The sequence below is a fragment of the Maylandia zebra genome, linkage group LG3 (genome assembly GCF_041146795.1).
Source record: "Maylandia zebra isolate NMK-2024a linkage group LG3, Mzebra_GT3a, whole genome shotgun sequence".
Taxonomy (NCBI): Eukaryota; Metazoa; Chordata; class Actinopteri; order Cichliformes; family Cichlidae; genus Maylandia; species Maylandia zebra.
Genome location: NC_135169.1, coordinates 18676334 through 18699829, shown reverse-complemented (window position 1 = coordinate 18699829; position 23496 = coordinate 18676334). Strand labels below are relative to the sequence as shown.

The 23496-nt window shown below is 41.9% G+C and overlaps 2 long non-coding RNA genes across 3 annotated transcripts; one reads left to right on the top strand and one right to left on the bottom strand.

Moving 5' to 3' along the window:
- Positions 1-5143: 5143 nt before the first annotated feature.
- LOC143415061 (uncharacterized) lies at positions 5144-16583 on the bottom strand. Of its 2 annotated transcripts, XR_013095674.1 has the most exons (4): positions 15192-16583; positions 7714-7977; positions 7370-7633; positions 5144-6102 (listed from the first exon to the last, which is right to left on the bottom strand). It is a non-coding gene; the product is annotated as an uncharacterized LOC143415061 (long non-coding RNA). The 2 variants fall into 2 exon arrangements; XR_013095673.1 differs by having other exon boundaries at positions 7370-7977.
- A 2758-nt stretch (positions 16584-19341) lies between these two features.
- On the top strand, positions 19342-20350 carry LOC143415057 (uncharacterized). Its single transcript, XR_013095671.1, has 2 exons — positions 19342-19775; positions 19856-20350. It is a non-coding gene; the product is annotated as an uncharacterized LOC143415057 (long non-coding RNA).
- The last annotated feature ends 3146 nt before the right edge of the window (positions 20351-23496 follow it).

The following is a 23496-nucleotide window of genomic DNA, read 5'->3' as shown; positions in this document are numbered from 1 at the left end:
AAACTCTGTTCAGACGGTGAATGGACTAATTCTTACATATCACTTTTCTACTCTCCCGGATTACTCAAAGTGCTCTTTACAACATGGCACATTCACCCAATCACACACTTTCTTTAAGCTGACTGCTTCCTAACTACATTCATATGCATTCACACTCCTGACATGGAGACTGGAGGAGCCAAGGATTGAACCAAGTTAACTAAGAAAGATCAACTGGAGAAAAAGAGTCTAAATAAATACCAATGGGTATTGAATGCTACTTGTTTTCTCCACCAATTTATGTTAATATGTCACTAGTAATTTAAAGAAACAAGAACTCAGGTATAATTTCAATTATATTGGAAAACTCATGCATTTGTACTGCTTACAAAAAGTTGTTTTTAAATCCTTGCTGTTCTGTTTTCTTTGCTGATTTCAGACACAAAAGTCACACTGTAAATAGTTGACACATTGCAATTAAAACCACAGCTGTTAAACTGGCTTTTTTGGATACTGAACAAGTAATGAGGACTGTTGCTCGGTGAGGCTTTGGAACAAGACATCAGTCCATTCACTGTCTGAACAGGGACGAGTCTTAATTTCAACTTATTGTGTAAGAATAATGTTGGGGAGTTGTGGTCTGTAGCTCCACTGAAGAGGAGGGATGGTGCAGTGGGTTCAAGGGACAGTGCCAGGAAGCTGGAAAAGTGGCTAAGCCCTCTGTATATCAGTGAAGCTGGAACCTGGACCTGTGTGTGTCAAGCAGCAATGCAACAACTGTAAAGCTGTAAAGCTGTCAGGAGTGAAAAAGAACCTTTGCAAATCAATTATTTCTCTTTCCAACACAGTGTGTTCTGGGTCCTTTCTATCACAGTGATACCAAAATATCCGTTGGGCATGTCGGACCTGCAGCCCACAGAGCAAGCTCAGCTGCTCGGCCAGGTGATGGCGTAACTCGCAGCAATGCATAAGGAGCAGGCAGCAGTGCAGCACGTGCAGCACGTGCAGCTTGAAAAGCCGCAGGACACAAATATCCCATATTGAAGCTACAAAAACAATGTAAGGGCAAAACGAGGCTGTGGTGAGCTCCCACCTGACGCATCCCTTAATTCTGAGCACTCTGCATACAGGGAGTGCAGAATTATTAGGCAAATGAGTATTTTGTCCACATCATCCTCTTCATGCATGTTGTCTTACTCCAAGCTGTATAGACTCGAAAGCCTACTACCAATTAAGCATATTAGGTGATGTGCATCTCTGTAATGAGAAGGGGTGTGGTCTAATGACATCAACACCCTATATCAGGTGTGCATAATTATTAGGCAACTTCCTTTCCTTTGGCAAAATGGGTCAAAAGAAGGACTTGACAGGCTCAGAAAAGTCAAAAATAGTGAGATATCTTGCAGAGGGATGTAGCAGTCTCAAAATTGCAAAGCTTCTGAAGCGTGATCATCGAACAATCAAGCGTTTCATTCAAAATAGTCAACAGGGTCGCAAGAAGCGTGTGGAAAAACCAAGGCGCAAAATAACTGCCCATGAACTGAGAAAAGTCAAGCGTGCAGCTGCCAAGATGCCACTTGCCACCAGTTTGGCCATATTTCAGAGCTGCAACATCACTGGAGTGCCCAAAAGCACAAGGTGTGCAATACTCAGAGACATGGCCAAGGTAAGAAAGGCTGAAAGACGACCACCACTGAACAAGACACACAAGCTGAAACGTCAAGACTGGGCCAAGAAATATCTCAAGACTGGTTTTTCTAAGGTTTCATGGACTGATGAAATGAGAGTGAGTCTTGATGGGCCAGATGGATGGGCCCGTGGCTGGATTGGTAAAGGGCAGAGAGCTCCAGTCCAACTCAGACGCCAGCAAGGTGGAGGTGGAGTACTGGTTTGGGCTGGTATCATCAAAGATGAGCTTGTGGGGCCTTTTCGGGTTGAGGATGGAGTCAAGCTCAACTCCCAGTCCTACTGCCAGTTTCTGGAAGACACCTTCTTCAAGCAGTGGTACAGGAAGAAGTCTGCATCCTTCAAGAAAAACATGATTTCCATGCAGGACAATGCTCCATCACACGCGTCCAAGTACTCCACAGCGTGGCTGGCAAGAAAGGGTATAAAAGAAGAAAAACTAATGACATGGCCTCCTTGTTCACCTGATCTGAACCCCATTGAGAACCTGTGGTCCATCATCAAATGTGAGATTTACAAGGAGGGACAACAGTACACCTCTCTGAACAGTGTCTGGGAGGCTGTGGTTGCTGCTGCACACAACGTTGATGGTGAACAGATCAAAACACTGACAGAATCCATGGATGGCAGGCTTTTGAGTGTCCTTGCAAAGAAAGGTGGCTATATTGGTCGCTGATTTGTTTTTGTTTTGTTTTTGAATGTCAGAAATGTATATTTGTGAATGTGGAGATGTTATATTGGTTTCACTGGTAAAAATAAATAATTGAAATGGGTATATATTTGTTTTTTGTTAAGTTGCCTAATAATTATGCACAGTAATAGTCACCTGCACACACAGATATGCCCCTAAAATAGCTAAAACTAAAAACAAACTAAAAACTACTTCCAAAAAAAATTTTTTGGGTTCATTGAGAACATGGTTGTTGTTCAATAATAACATTATTCCTCAAAAATACAACTTGCCTAATAATTCTGCACTCCCTGTAGATGAGCAGACATTTCCTCTCCAGTTTCCTTCATCTAACAATTTTACTGTTTGTGAACAAAACAATAACCACAAATCCACATGAACGTGAACACCAAATCTCCACATAACATCATTCTGTTGTCGAGCTAGTGGCAGAAAATAAAAATAAATAAATAAATGAATAAACCGCTATTTGGAAAAAGGTTTTTTATTTAATCCAAATCATCTAAAAATTTAAAATCTTCCAAAAAACAAACACACAAAAAATGTCCAGAACTTTATTTTTTCTTGGTCTCAGAAGGATTTTCACAACAACACCCTTGTGATGCTTGATAATATAGAGACCCTACGATATTAGTAAGTGAATACCAAATACCTTAAAATCTGCTTTGAACAAGTACTTTAAGGATAAAGTGGGAAGAAAGAAGTCCCTTTTACAAGAGACAATATAATTTCAAGGGTGTTAAAATATATAATTATGTCGTTTTCACGATATACATAATGAATAGTGCGTTTATCTTGGCATTGGTACCATTGTTGGCAGATCACAGAGAGTCCCTGCAGGTTGCAAAAACTTTCTCACTTCAGCAGGTCTAACATCATTTGGTGCTCGTCTTTTCGAGAACAGTCTTCAGATGGACTTTGTTATCACAAAAACAACATGAAACAACAAAGCAACAGGGACAAAAACTGAATCATCACCTCACATTTCACAATAAGAGTTCTGTTTTTTTTCTGACGAAACTATTCAAAGACGAAGATGCTGAGGCTAAGATAAAGTTACATGAAACCTAAATTACTGTGTCATTCTTCACAAGAAATTAAACCAAATGAAACTGATAGGTTTGTAGCTGACAATCAACAATACAAATCTAACAGAAACTAAACGTATATCTCAAACTGTTGATTGTAACATAAAGAGCAAGGACAAATTAATGGAAAACCTGAAGCCTTCTCTTCGACAATGATCAGTCAAGTCTGTCTACAGTTTTATTTTGCGTTGTGTGTTTTTGGTGAAATAAATAAATAAATAAATAGCCTAAACTCAAATACAACACAACATAATACAACAAATACAAGATACAGTAACTATAACTGTTCAAAGGCATACAAAAAGAGCAGTTACACAATAACTTTATGTGAGAAAACTTGACTTGCCATGACTTACAACAACTAAGGATACAAAGGATACATGAGCAATAATCTTACTTGGAATTTGAGCAGTTTAATGATTAGAAATGAAAGTTTGTAACCTTGAAGATCAGATCTGACTGACTCAAATTAAAATTTGAATGCATCTCACTACAGTGAAAGCTTTTATGTAACACATAGTTGAATGTGTGACATGGGTAGGTTTACATCTTGGGATTTTTATCATTATCATTGTTGTTGTTGTTGTTACGATCCCCTCTCCTAGGGAGGCGTAACATACACGAGCCCTCACACAAGAAACTGAGTAAAACAGAAAACCGACAGGGCTTTTTCAACAGACCACTTTACATGAAGGCATTAACACAGACAATAGTAAAAGCTAAGAGTTAACTGAGGCAAGCTAGCATCACAAAACTCTAATCAAGTTAAGTTCAACCAGGCACCGAGGTTAACAAATAAAATTCAATGCTATGAACAGAGTTGAGCGAGCAAAGTTCAAAGAGGGAGGCAAGAAGGAAGCGTGTTCAGTCCTAAGCAGCAGACACAGAGCCACAGGTGGATACAATCAAGCACTCATTGCTTCCTGGAGCACCACCGGATCCCAGGCAGTCCAGTGTCTATTAGCAGGGGTGCACATAAGTGGTCCGCAGGTGCGCATGCACTGTCAAAATAAAAGACGCGCACCAGATTAGAAGTTGCAATGTGTGTTTGCGTCCATATAAAAGGCACTGTTTTTGTTCGCTTGAGAGGGATTTTCACGGCATATTCTGCACCACATCTCTGTGCGTTCATCATTTGTTTGAAGCGCACCTGCGGACCACTTATGTGCACCCCTGTCTATGAGGGTTGACACACTGCAATCTGCATACAGGAGGGCTGGCACAGGGCTGGATTTGCTTGAAGAGAAAAGCGCTCTCACTCCCTCCGAGGCCCAGGGCCATAACAATTATTATTATTATTATTATTATTATTATTATTATTATTATTATCATCATCACCCAGGTTTGAATGGTGATTACCTAAAAAATGAGGCAGAGTGAGCACTGAGAAACATTTATTTTTGTCACCTGTCAACAGTGTAAACATGCTGATACCCTGAGTTACAGACAGAGGGCTTCATCGTACACTGAACGTTATTTTTAATTATTCCTGAAAAGTTTGTCTTGAACAGACATTGGGCTGCAAATCAAGGCAACATCTATGTAACTTAATAGTCATTCACACATTTATCCTCAATATGAGTTTGATCCTTTTTGATTTCCTATAAAAATACTTCACCCAGATTTAAAATGATGCCTTTTTAAAACCTAAAGTGTATTTTCCAACAGAAAACACAAAATGCACTCTTTGATGCTCCAGTTGTCATTTATTAGAACCCCAATAACATATTAAATGTTTTACAAAACACTATAGAGGGTAGTTACTGTCATATAGTTTAACATGGGCTGCATGATGATACGATGATTAGCACCACAGCCTCACAGGAAGACGGTCCTGAGTGTGAATCCATCAGTTTCCTGGTCTTCGGTGTGAAGATTGTATCTTCTCCCAGTGCTGGTGTGGGTTCTCTCCAGGCACTCCAGTTGTCATTTATTAGAACCATATTAATGTGTTAAATGGTTTACAAAACACTATAGAGGGTAGTTACAGTCATATAGTAACAAGGACGGCATAATGATATGGTTTTCTCACCACGGCCTCACAGGAAGACGGTCCTGGGTGTGAATCCATCAGTTGCCTGGTGTTCTAAGTGGAGTTTGCATCTTCTCTCAGTGGGTTTTCCAGCTTCCACCCACAATTCAAAGATATGCTAGGTTACATGGTTATTCTCAGATCTGTCTCTCACCAGTTCTGGCAATTTGTCCATAGCTCCTCTCGCCCTATGACAGCTGGGATAGGCTCCAGCTCTAGCTCAGCTGCAAAAACTGATGGCTGGATGGTTAAATACTTGCCTTATGAGTACATGTTTAACACCATTACATACACAGACTCCATAGCTGTTGGTGAACACATCCTTAAACATTTTTACTGCATCTTATCTTAGATGTTCTTAAATTCTTGGTTTTTTTCTTTGCGATTAATTTCCAGCATTTTCAAATAAAAAGCGAAACATCATGGCTGTACAAATCTAAAGATATATTTCAATATATGAGGGCAATGATATCAAAGAGGTCACATCACACTCATTTTCTCAGGTTTTCTACCATTAGCTCAGCGTATGAGTACATTTGCACCCAGTGTAATAATCACAGTGTAGAAGAGTTTCACCAGAATAGCACCAATCAGTCCAGGCACAGATACTGATAGCTGAGCTCTGACTGTAAGGAAGACAGAACAAAATAACAGAGTTGGCATAGAAAGTACCAAAAATACTGGCAGAATAAATGGCTGAAAGGCAACAATAAAGGAAGGAAATCAAACAATACACAGTAGAATCAATTAGGTAACCGACAAGGAAAGCCAAGGCAGAAATACAGGGCACAGGAGCTTAAAAGCTCTTGAACTTTATATATGTATTTCTCATATTTAACTTCTAATTAAGTATGTGTGGATAAGATGTGTGAATCAGAGCAGTCCTGCACAGGCTGTATAAAAGATGAATACAGCCTCAAGGTCTAATATGCAAGTATGTTAAACCTTCATTCTTTAATTGGCCAGCAGGTGGAGACTCCTGTGACTGGAAAGAGACTTCCAGTGCTATAGAAGTCTAGGGGAAGTTCCCTCACTCTGTGACCTCTTTAAACCTTTTTCTGTTGACTTGCTTGGCTCAGCCACGAATTTCTAGTCATAATGAATAAAATATGAAGTTCATTTAGTAAATTATGGCCTTTATTGAAATCAGAATGAAGGATCATCCAAGTAATGCTCACTCATGAATTAATTACCAGTCATAAGTTCTTGAACAATGAATGTGCATTGGACACCTCTTCCCTTATCATGTCCAGTTCAAAGTGGTAAAGCACTCAACTTGAGGTTTCATAAGAGTACTTCACTAAGTAATGGGTGGTGCAAGAATGGCTACATCCACTTTTTATACTGTTTATATTTTTTTTGACCATGCAATGTGCATGTGGACACACTGAAAATGTGTGACTGCATTTTAAATAGTTTCAATTCAGCATTCAATACAGTGCACAACAACAGCTACCTAAAGGCATTTTATATTGTAAGGCAAAGACCCTACAATAATACAAAGAAAACAGCGAAAACCCCAACAATCATATGACCCCCTATGAGCAAGCACTTTGGCGACAGAGGGAGAGAAAAACTTTCTTTTAACAGGAAGAAACATCCAGCAGAACCAGGCTCAGGGAGGGGCGGCCATCTGCTGTCTGTTGCGACCATTTGGGGTGAGAGGAGGAAGAAAGGACTGCCTCAATAAGGATTTTATGCTTCAGCAGTTGGAAAATAACAAAATCTTTTGAATATATGTCAATCAATCCTCAGTGACTAGTTTATAGGTGAAATTAGTCAATGCATTGCTTTTGGAGCACAATGAATATGTCAAAGGACAGACTGGGTGTATTTTATGTATCACGTCTACCACATTTCTTCTGAAACAGATGTCTTGTTGCCTGAACCCACCTTTGCCTTTGACAGCCATCCAACTCTGTGCTGACTGTCCTTTTGTTGGGTGTTCACACTTGTAGAACCCTTCATCAGATAAGGACACAGCTGAGAAAGTGAGGTTCCCTGCAGGCTGAGTACTGATTAAATGTCCGTCTTTGTAGAAGTTAGCAGAGAAATTAGAAGTCGCCCTGCTCTCTTCATCGTACTTGTAATAGCAGAAAAGTGTCACGGTTTCATCCTCTGTCACAGGAAGCACAGGGCTTTCCAGGATCACTCCATCTAAAAATCAAACCGTGCTATGACTCCTCAGCTCTATAACAGATACAAAGTCTAAAACATCAAATAGTAAAGAGCATTACATGTGACTGTGATGTTGATAGCCTCACTGCATTCCCCTCGATCAGACTCACACCAGTATGTTCCAGTGTCTGATGCATAGGTGTCCACAATAGTGCATGACGTCTGATTTGACACTCCCCAACCCGAGATACATGACTCAGCAGTTTTAGAGGTGTTTCTCTTCAGAGTCCAATTTCCAGAGTTGTCTGTCCCTTCACAGCTCAGCGTGATCGTCTCGTACCAAAAGAACTGAGATCTGTCAGGATGGATGCTCAGCATAGCAGCTGGGGTTCGAAACATGAAATAAAAAGAAGAGGAAAAAAGCATCAGGCTGAGATTTGGTCCTTTTAAAACATGCAAGTCTGCAGACGTGTGGTAAGCCCCAGGTCTAGAGACCCCATGGCAAGCATTGGTTGATAGAGAAAAACATGTTCAACATTAAACCACCTAGTGAATGACAACTGTTGCGAAATCAGTTTTACCCCGGTTCTTTTTATTCCTCGAGCATCCAGAGACGGACTCAGTAGTCATTTTCACAAAAACTTTATTCATCTTTACTCATCTTTACTCGTCTTTATTTATCCTCATTTAAGCATGCATTCTTCTAGAAGGGAAGACTTGCCAGGCCGGTGCCCCTCTGCAAAATCTTCACTCATTTGTCTGTGAAACACAGTTTTGGAGGAGCGACCCCATCATAAAACCCCCCATGGTGTGCTGCAAACTCTGTGGCTGTGTCTATAGAATAGAATAGAATAGAATAGAATAGCCTTTATTGTCATTGTACAGAGTGACACTCCCTTGGTGCAAGTTTCAATAATAAATATAAATGTAAAATATAAAAAGTACAAAAAAAAAACAATCGTAAGTACTCAAACAATAGTATGTACAATATATACAGGATAGCAGCATTAATATGATGACAGTATGAATAGCAGCATAATATAATGACAGTGACGGTATGGAATAGGTTCAATTGTTTTTGTGCTTATTTACTACGGTGATAGCTCTGGGAAAGAAGCTATCCCTGAATCTGTTTGTCCTGGTTTTATGTGACCTGTACCGTCGGCCTGACGGTAATAGTTCAAACAGTTGGTTGCTGGGGTGAGAGTACTCCTTGATGATATTGCCAGCTCTGCTGAGGTACCGAGAGTTTGCAGTGACCTCCAGGCTGGGCAGAGAGCAGCCAGTGATCTTCTGGGCTGTGTTGATGACCCTCTGCAGTACTTTCCTGTCTGCAGCTGAGCACCCTGCATACCATGTTGTTATGCCGTACGTTAGGATGCTCTCTATGGTGGCTCTGTAAAATGTCACCAGCAGCCTCTCCTCCAGGTTGTTCCTCCTGAGCACTCTCAGAAAGTGGAGACGCTGCTGGGCCTTTTTAACAGCGCTGTAGTATTTGCAGTCCAGGAGAGGTCATCAGATATCTGCACGCCCAGAAACCTCATGGAGTGTACCCTCTCCACACAGCTCCCGTGAATGTAAAGTGGGGCCGGGTCTGCTCTGCCCTTCCTGAAGTCCAAGATAAGTACTTTAGTTTTCGTGGTGTTCAGTTGGAGGTTGTTAACTGAACACCACTCAGTCTGTTGACCTCATCTCTGTAGTCCGACTCATCCCCCCTTGAGATGAGTCCAACCACTGTGGTGTCATCCGCGAACTTTATGATGGTGTTTGAGAGATGGGTAGGGGAGCAGTCGGATGTGTAGAGCGTAAACAGGAGGGGACTATGTGCACGAGCACGTGAATGCCTGTGTGTGCGCGTATCCGTGTGTATGTGTGAGTGCACATGAGTGAGTGTATGCGTGTACCTGTGTGTATGTGTGAGTGCACGTGAGTGAGTGTGCGTGTGGATGTGTGTGCGTAACAGTTAAAACACTATGTGCGTATATCTCTATGTATGTGCCTTCCTGAGGGTCATAAAAGTCCATCTCCCTTCCAAACCAAAGTTATTTAGTTACAAACTTTGAGACTCCCACCCAGGCATGCCCTGAGGAATTTCCACTCAGCATTAACTCCTCTTTGTCTTACTTACACAGTTGAACTGGGGGAGGGTCTCCTAAAATCTACTCCTAAGTTCATGACACAGTCAGGCCTTTATTTATATCCAGGACAGTGTCAGTGTCTCACAATTCTATATCCTATCTAACACATTCCTAAACTCTAAAATAAGCTAAACATTCCTACACAACCTGATTTTCAGTTATTTCAGAGCCATTGCTAAAAGTTTGATTTCCAAGCAATTTTACTCCGACTTGTACATTTGATAATATATTTCCTAACAGTGCATTAAACCGTACCCTTCCTTTCTTTTTCAGTTTAATTTCAGCTCTATTGAAACTGGCTTGCAGCTGTTTTTACCATGAGACATGAAGACAGGACAAAACTGCCCACAACTGCCAAGCCTGGAGGCCCTCTGGTGACCTCGAACAGGAAAAAGAAAACCAGGTTTTTGAAAATGCCACAGCACACAAACCAGAGAGGTGCTCGTCTAACAAGGCAACCTGAAAACTGAAAACAATCTTCAGTGCGTATATAATATGTTCATGGTTTACTGTTCTGATGTGTTTCCTTCTCCTAACTGTTTTAACCTGAAACGTGAAAACAATCTTTGGTGTATCTATAACGTGTTCATGGCATGCCTGATGCACTGGGATCCAGATACACTTGAGTCCTAATTATAGTCAATTCAGTTAAGTCAAGACAAAATCTTCAAGATTACTCCATCAAAGTAACAATTGATATTGATGTCTCTAATAATAAGAAAAATTCATGATCTCTGGAAGATGACTGTAATTCAACAGAGTGCAACAAAGCTGCCTCTCTATGCTGAGACCGTTGAAGTCCTGTGTACAGGGAGTGCAGAATTATTTGGCAAATGAGTATTTTGTCCACATCATCCTCTTCATGCATGTTGTCTTACTCCAAGCTGTATAGGCTCGAAAGCCTACTACCAATTAAGCATATTAGGTGATGTGTATCTCTGTAATGAGAAGGGGTGTGGTCTAATGACATCAACACCCTATATCAGGTGTGCATAATTATTAGGCAACGTCCTTTCCTTTGGCAAAATGGGTCAAAAGAAGGACTTGACAGGCTCAGAAAAGTCAAAAATAGTGAAATATCTTGCAGAGGGATGCAGCAGTCTCAAAATTGCAAAGCTGCTGAAGCGTGATCATCAAACAATCAAGCGTTTCATTCAAAATAGTCAACAGGGTCGCAAGAAGCGTGTGGAAAAACCAAGGCGCAAAATAACTGCCCATGAACTGAGAAAAGTCAAGCGTGCAGCTGCCAAGATGCCACTTGCCACCAGTTTGGCCATATTTCAGAGCTGCAACATCACTGGAGTGCCCAAAAGCACAAGGTGTGCAATACTCAGAGACATGGCCAAGGTAAGAAAGGCTGAAAGACGACCACCACTGAACAAGACACACAAGCTGAAACGTCAAGACTGGGCCAAGAAATATCTCAAGACTGATTTTAAGGTTTTATGGACTGATGAAATGAGAGTGAGTCTTGATGGGCCAGATGGATGGGCCCGTGGCTGGATTGGTAAAGGGCAGAGAGCTCCAGTCCGACTCAGACGCCAGCAAGGTGGAGGTGGAGTACTGGTTTGGGCTGGTATCATCAAAGATGAGCTTGTGGGGCCTTTTCGGGTTGAGGATGGAGTCAAGCTCAACTCCCAGTCCTACTGCCAGTTTCTGGAAGACACCTTCTTCAAGCAGTGGTACAGGAAGAAGTCTGCATCCTTCAAGAAAAACATGATTTTCATGCAGGACAATGCTCTATCACACGCGTCCAAGTACTCCACAGCGTGGCTGGCAAGAAAGGGTATAAAAGAAGAAAAACTAATGACATGGCCACCTTGTTCACCTGATCTGAACCCCATTGAGAACCTGTGGTCCATCATCAAATGTGAGATTTACAAGGAGGGAAAACAGTACACCTCTCTGAACAGTGTCTGGGAGGCTGTGGTTGCTGCTGCACGCAATGTTGATGGTGAACAGATCAAAACACAGACAGAATCCATGGATGGCAAGCTTTTGAGTGTCCTTGCAAAGAAAGGTGGCTATATTGGTCGCTGATTTGTTTTTGTTTTGTTTTTGAATGTCAGAAATGTATATTTGTGAATGTGGAGATGTTATATTGGTGTCACTCTTAAAAATAAATAATTGAAATGGGTATATATTTGTTTTTTGTTAAGTTGCCTAATAATTATGCACAGTAATAGTCACCTGCACACACAGATATCCCCCTAAAATAGCTAAAACTAAAAACAAACTAAAAACTACTTCCAAAAACATTCAGCTTTGATATTAATGAGTTTTTTGGGTTCATTGAGAACATGGTTGTTGTTCAATAATAAAATTATTCCTCAAAAATACAACTTCCCTAATAATTCTGCACTCCCTGTATGCTGCCGCCTACCTGGATGACATTATCATCCACAGTGCCACTGGCCCACAGCATGTGCAGCAGGTGGACATTGACCTGGAGAACCTGAGGAAAGTGGGGTTTATGGCCAACCAGTAGAAGTGTGCTTATCAAACTATAGACCTATCTCAAAATTACCATTTATTACCAAGATTTTAGATTTTAGGTTGTGGCCAAGCAACTCCCAGCGGTTCTTAATGAACATAACATTCTTGATAATTTCCAATGTGGTTTTCATCTCTAAGAAGTGCAGTTTTGGTGAATTGAGTGGAATTCCACTCAATCCACCAAAACTGCACTTCTTAGAGTGTCTAGTGATATATTGATGAATTATGATGCTGGCGAGTGCTCTGTTCTACTGTTGTTAGACCTGACCTCTGCTTTCGATATTGTCGACCATCATATTCACCTCAAGGCACTTTACATTATGAAGTAAAGACCCACCAATGCAATACAATTTCTTAACAGTAGCTCAACATTTTAAAAATGGCTTCACCATATACAGCATTGTTTCTGCCCTTTTGGCTGCTTGTTGTTTTTTTGTTGTTTTCTTTTTGTGAAAAATTCTGATAATGATCAGACATTTGCTGAGTTAACTCTTGTGAAATGTCTGAACTTTGCACGTTTTGAAATCCACTGTTTCGTCACACTTAAACTACAGTGGGGCAAAAAAGTATTTAGTCAGCCACCGATTGTGCAAGTTCCCCCACTTAAAATGATGACAGAGGTCAGTAATTTGCACCAGAGGTACACTTCAACTGTGAGAGACAGAATGTGAAAAAAAATCCATGAATTCACATGGTAGGATTTGTAAAGAATTTATTCGTAAATTAGGGTGGAAAATAAGTATTGTACTGTAACCAAGAGTCTTGGCTAATTGATGATAAAAATAAAATAAAAAAATAAAATAAAAACAGACCTACTAAGCAGCATTTTTGAAATGGTCAAACAACCTGAAGTCCATTATTCTACAGTGAGAAGGATTGCTCATAATTGGAACACACTTAACATGCCAATCTTCCTAGGCGTGCAAATCCCAGAAAATCTCTCCCTAAGGTCAAAATGTGCATTGCTCAGAGAAACTAAACAAAAAACAAAAAAAGAAAAAGCCACACACAAAGGAAAAAGCTGCATCCAAGCCGTGCATCCCCAAATGCAAAGCAAAGAGTCAGATGCATTGATGTAAAGCACACCGCCACCGGACTCTAGAGCAGTGGAGATGTGTTCTCTAGAATGACAAATCATGCTTCTCAGTCTGGCAATTGGATAGGCGAATCCGGGTTTGGCAGTTGCCAGGAGAACAGTACTGTTAGTAGTAGAAAATGAGCAGAGAAAAAAAGAAGGAAAATTAAAAAAAAAAAAAGCTCTATTTTCCAATATTGTAGAGGGTGACTGTGGCAGGGGTGTGGTCTCTGGCCTGCTGCAGTGGAGGGGGAGGAACTAGAGTGACAAAGAGACAGTTGTGGAGGGCAGCGTGTAGTGCAGGAAGCCATGGAGACAGCTGACTTCTGGCTACAAAGATTGCAATAAATCTTTTCTGGTTTCGCACAATCAAATAAAGTGTTAACCACATCCCATCCTGTGTGGGTCCATTCATTTCACAGTGCCTTTGCTTCTAAACAGAAAAAAGAGTACCTTCAGAGGTTCAAGTAGAAATCAGCAGTCCTAAAATTGTTCGTGGTGGCTCAGCTTGGGAAAAAGAATCACAATTTCTTTTTTTTTTTTTCCTCATTAAAAGTGATTTATTTTTAATATGCTTTGTTATCTGGGAGCATACTTTTTTTTTTTTTTTTTTTTTGCCTGTCCCGTTTGGCTCTTTTGCCATCAGAATTGTTGTCTAAAGGCAAAGAAAGATGCCCAACGGATTTACTTTACCAAATTGACCATCCCAGCCTTGCCGTAATGGTCCATTTGATTCACCCTTTATTGTTTATTTTATTTTCATTTACTGAATACGGGACAGACTTGACTGGGGGAAAGAAGGGGAGAAAGAAAGAGGGAAAGAGAAACAGCTGAGAAGAGGGACGGGGGAGAAGGGCAAAAAAAAAAAAAAAACCAACAGAATGAGCAGAAAAAAAAAAGAAATATAAAATGCATATATCAATCACCTGGATCACCTGCTGAGAAAGAAAAAAGAAAACAAGCAGAAGAGAACAAGAGTAATAGAATAAACAACATCACAATGATATATGGGAATATGACAGTAAATACTAAATATTAAACATTATTGTGCAGCACATAAGATCAACAGAACACAGTGTGCTTTGAGGCACAGGAGCCAAAAAGGGTGTAGTTTGTGGGTGTGATCACCCGTGTGTACACCTGTGAGCATGGACGCGCTTGTTTTTTTTTTTTTTAAAAGGTTCCTTCATGTAATGATCTGCTAGAGGGTGTGGGGGGGCCACAGCCCCGTCCTCCAGGGCATGAAGCAGGTATGGAGGAGATCAAAACTCCAGACATCCAGAGGCCCCCAGAACACAAGAGACCAAGGAAGACCAACAGAGGGGCAGCCGCGCCACTGTCCCAGAAAGAGCTGAGGAGAGTCCCAGATGAGGGCTCACTCAGCAGCCGCGGAGCAGAAGCCAGGGGGAGTTGCAGTGACGTGCCCGTGAGCTCCGCCGGCAGCCAGCTGTGCCTGAGTGACTGAGCCCCAGGCCAAGAGGCCCCGATAAGCGGCCGCCAAGGAGTGAGCCGGTGTGTACCCGGACGCCCATCCCCGGACACAAAGAACCACCAACGCACCAATGTCTGAGGGAGTCCACCACTGGCAGGGAAGTGGTGGTAGGGGGAGATAGGCCTCCAAACCTTGGAGGGCCTAAGATGTCCCCAGAGAGGTGGCGCCTGACACCCAACCTGACATATAGACACAGACGTACAGGCACACACATATACAAACATCCATTCCCACCCTCATGCTCTCATATGCACTTACTCCACACTCAACCAACGTGGAGACAGACATAAAGAGACGCTGTACACACGATCACACTCCCCAAGCTTACTCTACAAACCGGGTCTAGGTACCCTTGCCCCTGGAGGGGGAACTGCACCCAGACCCAGGTGGTGTTACCTGTGTAAGCCGTGAGACCAGTTTTCCCGTGATTCACTCGCGTACGTCAGTTTGAAGAGGAAAAAGAACTCCACGGGACTCCGATGTGAAAAGATGCCTCATTTGCTGCAAGAGCTGTTTGTATTTCTAGCTCCTCCTTTTCAGATTGGAGTTTAGCCTCCCTTTCCTCCAGCAAGCGTTTCTGTCTTAAAGATGATGCCTTAATCAATAAGGTAGCTCGCTCCACCTCTGCCTTCATGCGTGTGGACGACACCGATGACGAAGCGCAGGAGCCGCGTTCTGAAAATGCCTTATCACTGCGTTTTGAGACAGATGCATTAGATATGCTGTCAGATGGATCCACATCTTCATTGCATTTTTCAGCCTCCACAGCGCGCATGGCCATCTTGTCAATCCAAGCCGAAGCTGTCTCAGCAAAAGCCTTAAAGGAATCAGCCTTAGGTTCAAACCAATTTTCCTGGTCTTTAGTTAAATCCTCCTCCGGCATTTGCTGGAGTACCTCTTTAACATTTGTGTTCAAACCACAAAAGTCTCCAAACTGCTCATTAAAATCCTTCATTAACTGTGTTACTTCTGTTAGGCTGGTATCACATTCATTTTCCATCAGCTGGCGCACTTGTTTCACTGTGCCTGTTAATTTGGCTAGCTTGGCCTTCCGTAAATTGATAATACGTTGCAGCCTTTCCTCCATAGCTTTAGGTGTGATTTTCACCGCCCTAGCTTCCAATTCTGCTACTGTGTCTTCTTCTTCGTTGTTCATGCTATTAATTTCCCGAATAGCAACACCAAAATCCTTATTTTATCATCCAAAAATCATGCATGTTGGCTACCACACAGTTCAGCATCCACCATGACTCAGCACTTTTTCCTCGTGAATTAGCTCCACTTACTCACGTTTGTTGTCGCTGCAGCAGCTCGGGTTTTTTCCTTCTTTAGTCGCGTCAATTAATCCACAACGAGCAGGTTTTCCTACAAAATGTGTAAGCCGTGAGACCAGTTTTCCTGTGATTCACTCGCGTACGTCAGTTTGAAGAGGAAAAAGAACTCCACGGGACTCCGATGTGAAAAGATGTAACAAAAAATTTATTCCACGGTTTTTGCATCTTACAGGAGTGGTCAGGTTTAACTTGTCCTCAACAAAATAACCTACTACGGTAGGAAAACCGTGTGGCTCTGTTCTACCCTGCTGCCCCGTATAGCTTATGCCGTGTTAACTCCTTTTCTCTCTCTCCCCCCCCTCCCGCACCGCATGCACTAATTTGCATACATCCGTGATGCCCGGATTTTACTATAAACACGAGTCTTTAAGGCACATGTATTCATGGTACTACGTAACCTAGTTCCACCATAAACATGCATCTATTTCCTAAAATTATTAATTACACACACAAGCTTAACAACAGCGAAATATAAATACTAAAACATATGAACTATCTTAACTTGGCTCCCACATTACCCTTTTCCCTGCGGTGGGGGGAGGCAGACCGCCCCGACTCCGCAGCAGCAGGGAGGCCCCACACTCCAGACCGCAGTCGGACGGCCAACTCCTCCGCCTAGCCCCCCCGCTCCAGCAGGTCGCAGAGAACGGGGGTGAGAGAAGTCTCCAAACCTCCCTCCACCCGCTCATTGTAGTGTTGATGCATGTGTGTTCTAAGGTGCATTTAAAACCCAGGAGGGCATGGAGCTACCTGCCAGAGAGCAGCAGGTAAGCGCATGGTCCCTCCTGCTAGCCCTCAATGTCTACGTGTATTTAACCTTGAGAGGTGGGCAACGATGCCAGGGGTGGGGTGTACACCCTGATGGTAATTTGGATTCCGTGTATCGTGCCCACCCCCAAGATCCTATATGTATGTGTAATGAGAGTGTGAGTAATGTGAATGTCTAAGTTGTGGGATAAAATTGAGGCAGAGGCAGCCAGAAGGGGACAGAGGGGGGGTAGCCTCCTCTGCACCCTGGTGACATACCCCTACTCCAAGGTCCTGTGTGTGTGGGTGGTTGTGGTGGAGCGGGAAGAGGGAGGCAGCTGGAGATGGGGAGGGCAGGAAGGGAGGGGCAAGTGACCCCTCCCTGGGGCCAGCTCCCCCGCTGACCCCAGTAGGCACCCCCATACTCCGCGACCCGCCAGGGAAAGGGGGCCCAGGCCCATCCAGACCGAATCACAATTTCTATAAGGAGCTGCAGCATATTTTCTTTTGTGTGTACAGGCTATGATCAGCTGATCTGGACTACTGCGGCTATGAGATTTACTGCTCTATGTGGATTTACACAACTGAATTCAACAAGATGTAAACATGGGTTATCCTGTTCAATCCTCTACACTGACATGATACTATTTATGCTGTCTTCATAATAAACACTATGACAGTGGAATTCAGTGAATGAATCTAAGCATCATCAGCTTAACTTCGAATTCATTTCATCTATATTTGATGTAACCTAACTCTGTTTACACATTTCTAACCAGATACAAATTTATGTACTTAGGCTTAGATTAAGTGTCATGATATTATTCTTGGACATCACTAGAGCATATTGTATGTATTGCATGGTGGCACTGAGATATGCAATGACACACATAATTAGATTTCAGATTAACTTTATAATTCCCAAAAAGGGGCATGTTGTTTGCAGCAACCCACACAACCAACTCCGACAGTCAAACTCCCACAATCTTTCATGGTCCTGGGTCCTTTTGACCCAGTGTTTTGTGTTTTCTATTAGTGTGATTGTTGGTTCTGTTCTTCCTCTGTTTAGTGTTTACTCTGTTCTGCCCGTGTGTTCCTGTATCTAGTCCGCGTTTCTTAGTCTGTGTCCTTGCATGTGTAAGTTCCTGTTTTATTGTGAAGGTCTGCGTCTTATGTGAGTGTTTTCAGTTCGCCTCCCTAGTCTCGTCACGTTAATCACTCCCAGCTGTGTCCCCCACCTGTGTGTAATCTCCCTGTGTTCTCTGAGTGTTTTTAAGTCGTGTCTTCTGTCTTAGTCGTTGCTGGTTCATCTGTGTTGCTCCCTTCCATGTTCTCGTGTATTCTCCCTGCATCTCCGTTTCGCGACTCAAGGTTTCAGGTTTGTTTTTGCGTAGCTTTTCCCAGTTTAGTTTATTCTTAGGTTCTGGTTTTCTTCCTCCTCGTCCCTGTTTGTTTAACCCTTTTGTTAATAAAGCTCGCTCACAACTTAAGCAGTCTGCATCTTGGGTCTGTTTATATTCTCACACGGCCTGCCTCGGCACCCCGTGACACAACCACTAATCACAAACACTGTTAGATGTCAAAGCAGAGATCTACAAACAATGAGTTAAAAAAATAAGGAAATAAATAAATACATTAAAAGTAAAATAAAAAATAGAATAACAGGAGAATTGTCTAAAAATGAACAACCTCTGAAAGATTCATCTATGTGACCTGTGTCAACGTTAAGTGATCTAATAGCTGAGAGAATGAAGAATTTCACATATCTGTTTGTTCTACAATGTTCTGAGGTTAAGTTAAAGGCAACATGAGAGCAGGATGGATAACAATGTTTTTTGTCTTCTTTATCACCTGGGCCCTGTTTCAGGAAGCCGGTTTAGTGGAAAAACTGAGTAAGTATACCCTGAGTTAACGAAAACTCTGGGTTTTCGGTTTCACAAAGCGAGTTCAGCTGCAGCCTGAGTGAGTTACTATGACGACACACTCCGTGAAGCTAACCTGCCCCCTAGCAGGTTTACTACAACTAACCCTGACTGTCTCCGCCCCTTTGTCGGAAACCTGACAGTAGGAAGTGTCGGACATGGCGTGCCACTTCCTTGAAGAGCCAGTAGATCGTGAAGCCCAAATTCTCCGCAGAGCTCTCCGCCGGGAGAGAGTGATCAGAGCGCGTTTGGACATTTTATCATTTCCTGATGATTTTCTGTGCGAACGTTACCGTTTCTCATCACAATCTATAATTTATTTGGATAACATCCTCAGGCCATATATTACGCATGTGACACATCGCGGACATTCTCTCAGTTCTGTACATATTATTTGTATTGCACTTCGGTTTCTTGCAAACGGGAGCTTTCTGTATAATATTGGTGACGCTGAGCACGTTTCCAAGGCTACCGTCTGTCGGGCAGTCAGGAATGTTACAGTTGCACTGAAACGTCTCCTGTACTCATTTGTGGTGTTCCCCGGTCACAGACCCACAAGATTTATCAAAGAGGGATGCCACAAAATTGCAGGTATCAGGATGACCAAAACTTAATGTATGATGTGGTGATACTTGGACTACTACTTAAATTGCACATTTATTTTCAGGGTTCCCAGGCGTGATTGGCTGTACAGATGGCACTCACATTCCAATCATTGCTCCTTCAGTAAATGAAGGAGACTATGTGAACAGGAAGTCTTTCCACAGCATTAATGTACAGGTACATAGTTCCCTGTAGCATGTCAAACTAACAAATTATTTCATTATAGTAATGGATGCTAATTTGTGTTCTCTGCACTGTGAAGATCATATGTGATGCTGCCAACATTATCACAAATGTGGAAGCCAAGTGGCCAGGCTCTGTCCATGACTCACAAATATTCCGTGAATGTACACTGAGCACAAAATTTGGACATGGTGAGTTGAGAATACTTTAAAATATATAAAGACCAATTGCTTCAGGGACATTTGAACTGAAGTGTACCCTTCTGTCTTAGGAGAGTTCACTGGCTACTTGCTTGGTGATAGGGGGTATCCATGTTTACCCTATTTGCTTACCCCTTACCCTGACCCTGAACCGGGCCCACAGCAGTGATATAATCTGGCTAATTGCAGGACAAGAGCCAGAATTGAAATGACTATCGGAATGCTTAAGGCCCGGTTCCAGTGCCTGCAAAGACTCAGGGTCACCCCAGAAAGGGCATGTGACATTATTGTGGCATGTGTGATTCTTCACAACATTGCCACAATTAGAGGAGAACACTGTCCTTCTGAACCAAACATCAGCAGTGATCCAAACCATGAACATCCTGACCCTCCCACGGACATACAAGATGGAAGAGCAGTCAGAGACACCATATGTCACAATCATTTCTTTTGACCCATCACCTCAACATGTTGAAAGAAGAATAAACAGATTTTTTGTTCAACTGGCTTTATTGGTCGCCTGTATTTCCTGTACACAAAGTATTAAAAGATGTAAACCTCATAAAGTGTCTCTGTTGCTTCCTCCTCTGTAACAGCTGTCAATGTTTCTTCATTATTTTCCTGTAGTAAAGAAATAGACAACATTGCTGTTCTACTGTAAACTCATATAATCTGTGGAGTATTAAGAGTACTCACAACTGCATGTTGGTCTGGCTCAACAGGAGGCTGCACCAGATGCAGTACACCATCACCATCAACTGATAGAATATGAGGTTTATACAGGTCACTTATAACTTACAAGGGACCAAATGGCAATTAACAAACATACCAAGCACCTTACACTTCATTGTCATTATGCTCTCAAAGACAACCAAGACTGAGGGAAGGCAAAATCAGTAGGAAAATAACTTCACTACAAAATAATTCATTATGGTAAAGAGTTTATCAAATGAATGTGTCGCACTGCAAAGGTGACTGTGAAGAAAGGATGTATGCACATCATGTATTATTTTGAATTTACCTCTTATGTAGGCACTTGTGTCTTGCGGGGTTATTGACTCAGAGGATGTCCCCGCAGAGATGCCTTCGGCCACAGGGCGCCCACTGTTTTGGCTGAGGGCCAACTGCTCAGCCTCTGTGAGTGGTGGTGGTGGAGGACCCCCACCTGTTTTTCGGGCCTCCGCTTTTTTTCTGTTGGCTATAACGGGCCACATTTGAGCATACAGAGTAAGCAAATATGTACTTGTAATGTGCTCAGATAATTTCAATAAGTGCTTACAGAAAGAAAATTAATGTAGCCTCTAACTGCAATTGATTTACATCGGACAAACAGACCAAGCACTATGGCTCATAATACAATTACACCTTACCTGTTTGGACTATATTTTTATATTTCATTTTTACTTGCTGCCAGGCACGTTTGGGGCCTGTTGGGTTGCACCTGCGCTCACATCACATCACAAAATAAAATGTATAAAATAACAAATAAAATAACATATGATAAAATAACGTGTTAAATGGGTGGAAATCCCTCGATCAATGTTTAAATTAACACTCACGCATTGACTCTGTCGGCTATGTTTTGCCATGCATGCTCACTTTCTTTTGCAGCTGTGGCTGTGTTACTTTTTTCCGCGGAATTTGCATGTTATCGGCATATGCTGCCATCAGAATTTCGGCCTCAAGCGCTGTGAAATACATTGACCGCGCCTTCTTTCCCTCCGTCTCCATGGTGACTCGCTTAATCTGTGCTCCGCTTATCAGGGCTTTATGTATCCTCGTCCGCGCGCTTCACTTGGGGTTAAAGCAACTCCGCGTTGACTGAACTAATTGTTATCAGCCTTTCTGAAACGGAATATTCCGAGTTGGACAGTTCGGGGTTACTCAACCGTGAGTGTCGTTTTTCACTCTGAGTTTTCCAAACCGGCTTCCTGAAACAGGGCCCTGGTCACTTTTTAAAAATTTGGGTTTGAAAAACTTTCTGTTGTTTTTATAAATGCAGATGCTCAAATCTTGGGCTGAGACTGGCAACTTTAACAGTGAATGATTTTACATGGTGCAGTGGCTGTACATGCTTGTAGCTAAATGGTTTTCATCTTAAAATAAAAGAAATGGAGCTTTCATTGCAGTATGTAAAAAAAATGCTGATCAGAAATCAGAACTCTCATATGCATGATTATCAATATTACTGAATCTAGAAAATGTAATAATATATTATTATATACATAGTATTGCAATTATATCCTGTGTTTTCTAGAAAGAAAAAAAGGAGAACTTATCTGTGGCTCAGATGCGGAGAGAAACATTTATAAGATGCTTATTGGTTCTTTAATTTCTAGAAATGTTTTGTGGCCTTTTGTTACACTACAACATGTTACATGTTAAATTACTGCTTTAGTGAATGCCTGATCTCTCTCTCTAAGTCGACATGGTGGCCAAGCATAAAATGGGATCAACAGAGAATATAGTTGTTAAGGAGTCAAGTCTTTTAACGTCCGAAGACCCAAACTCTTTCATGGCATTTTTAATTTCTCTTTGCTATTTGGGCTGATTGGGACCTGATGAATTTAAAAACAAAGAATGATCTTTTTACCTGATGCAGTTTCTGAGAAAAATGATTTCCACATATGAGGACATTCGCTTAAAATTTCAATAGAACACTGTACTGTTCACAATTCAGCAATGATGTGCAAAACTCTTTATTTGGGGTCTGAACACAGCAGCCTTTTTCCTGAGTACTAAAACAAAATGAGAAACAACAATTGTGCCCCTTTGAGAAATATGGCTTATCTGAAGTGCTGCTAACAGTTACAGGAAGACTAAGTCTGTAACAAAGTAAAAGATTTATGAACAGCACATGAAACGTTTCACTCCAAAAATGCTACCTCAAACTTTTTTTCCTTCGTGGGGGTAATGTGTGTAAAATTTAGTATCGTGGTCTAGACAACCGAAAATGTGATGTCCACATATGTGGACGGCAGGTCCTGCGAGGTTAATGTTAATAAGAAAATGTTATGTAATTTTTATTATTCATTCATTGAAAGTCTTTTAACATTTTCATTTATCTGCTCTTTTAGTGTTTTATCTATTAAGGATAGAAACTCCCTTAGCAGTATTGTTAACACCTGCTCCAAAATCACAGGGGTCAAGCAGAAAGACTTGTGTTCATCCTGGGAAAGCCAGGGCCCTGTTTCAGGAAGCCGGTTTGGAAAACTCAGAGTGAAAAACGACACTCACGGTTGAGTAACCCCGAACTGTCCAACTCGGAATATTCCGTTTCAGAAAGGCTGATAACAATTAGTTCAGTCAACGCGGAGTTGCTTTAACCCCAAGTGAAGCGCGCGGACGAGGATACATAAAGCCCTGATAAGCGGAGCACAGATTAAGCGAGTCACCATGGAGACGGAGGGAAAGAAGGCGCGGTCAATGTATTTCACAGCGCTTGAGGCCGAAATTCTGATGGCAGCATATGCCGATAACATGCAAATTCCGCGGAAAAAAGTAACACAGCCACAGCTGCAAAAGCATGCATGGCAAAACATAGCCGACAGAGTCAATGCGTGAGTGTTAATTTAAACATTGATCGAGGGATTTCCACCCATTTAACACGTTATTTTATCATATGTTATTTTATTTGTTATTTTATACATTTTATTTTGTGATGTGATGTGAGCGCAGGTGCAACCCAACAGGCCCCAAACGTGCCTGGCAG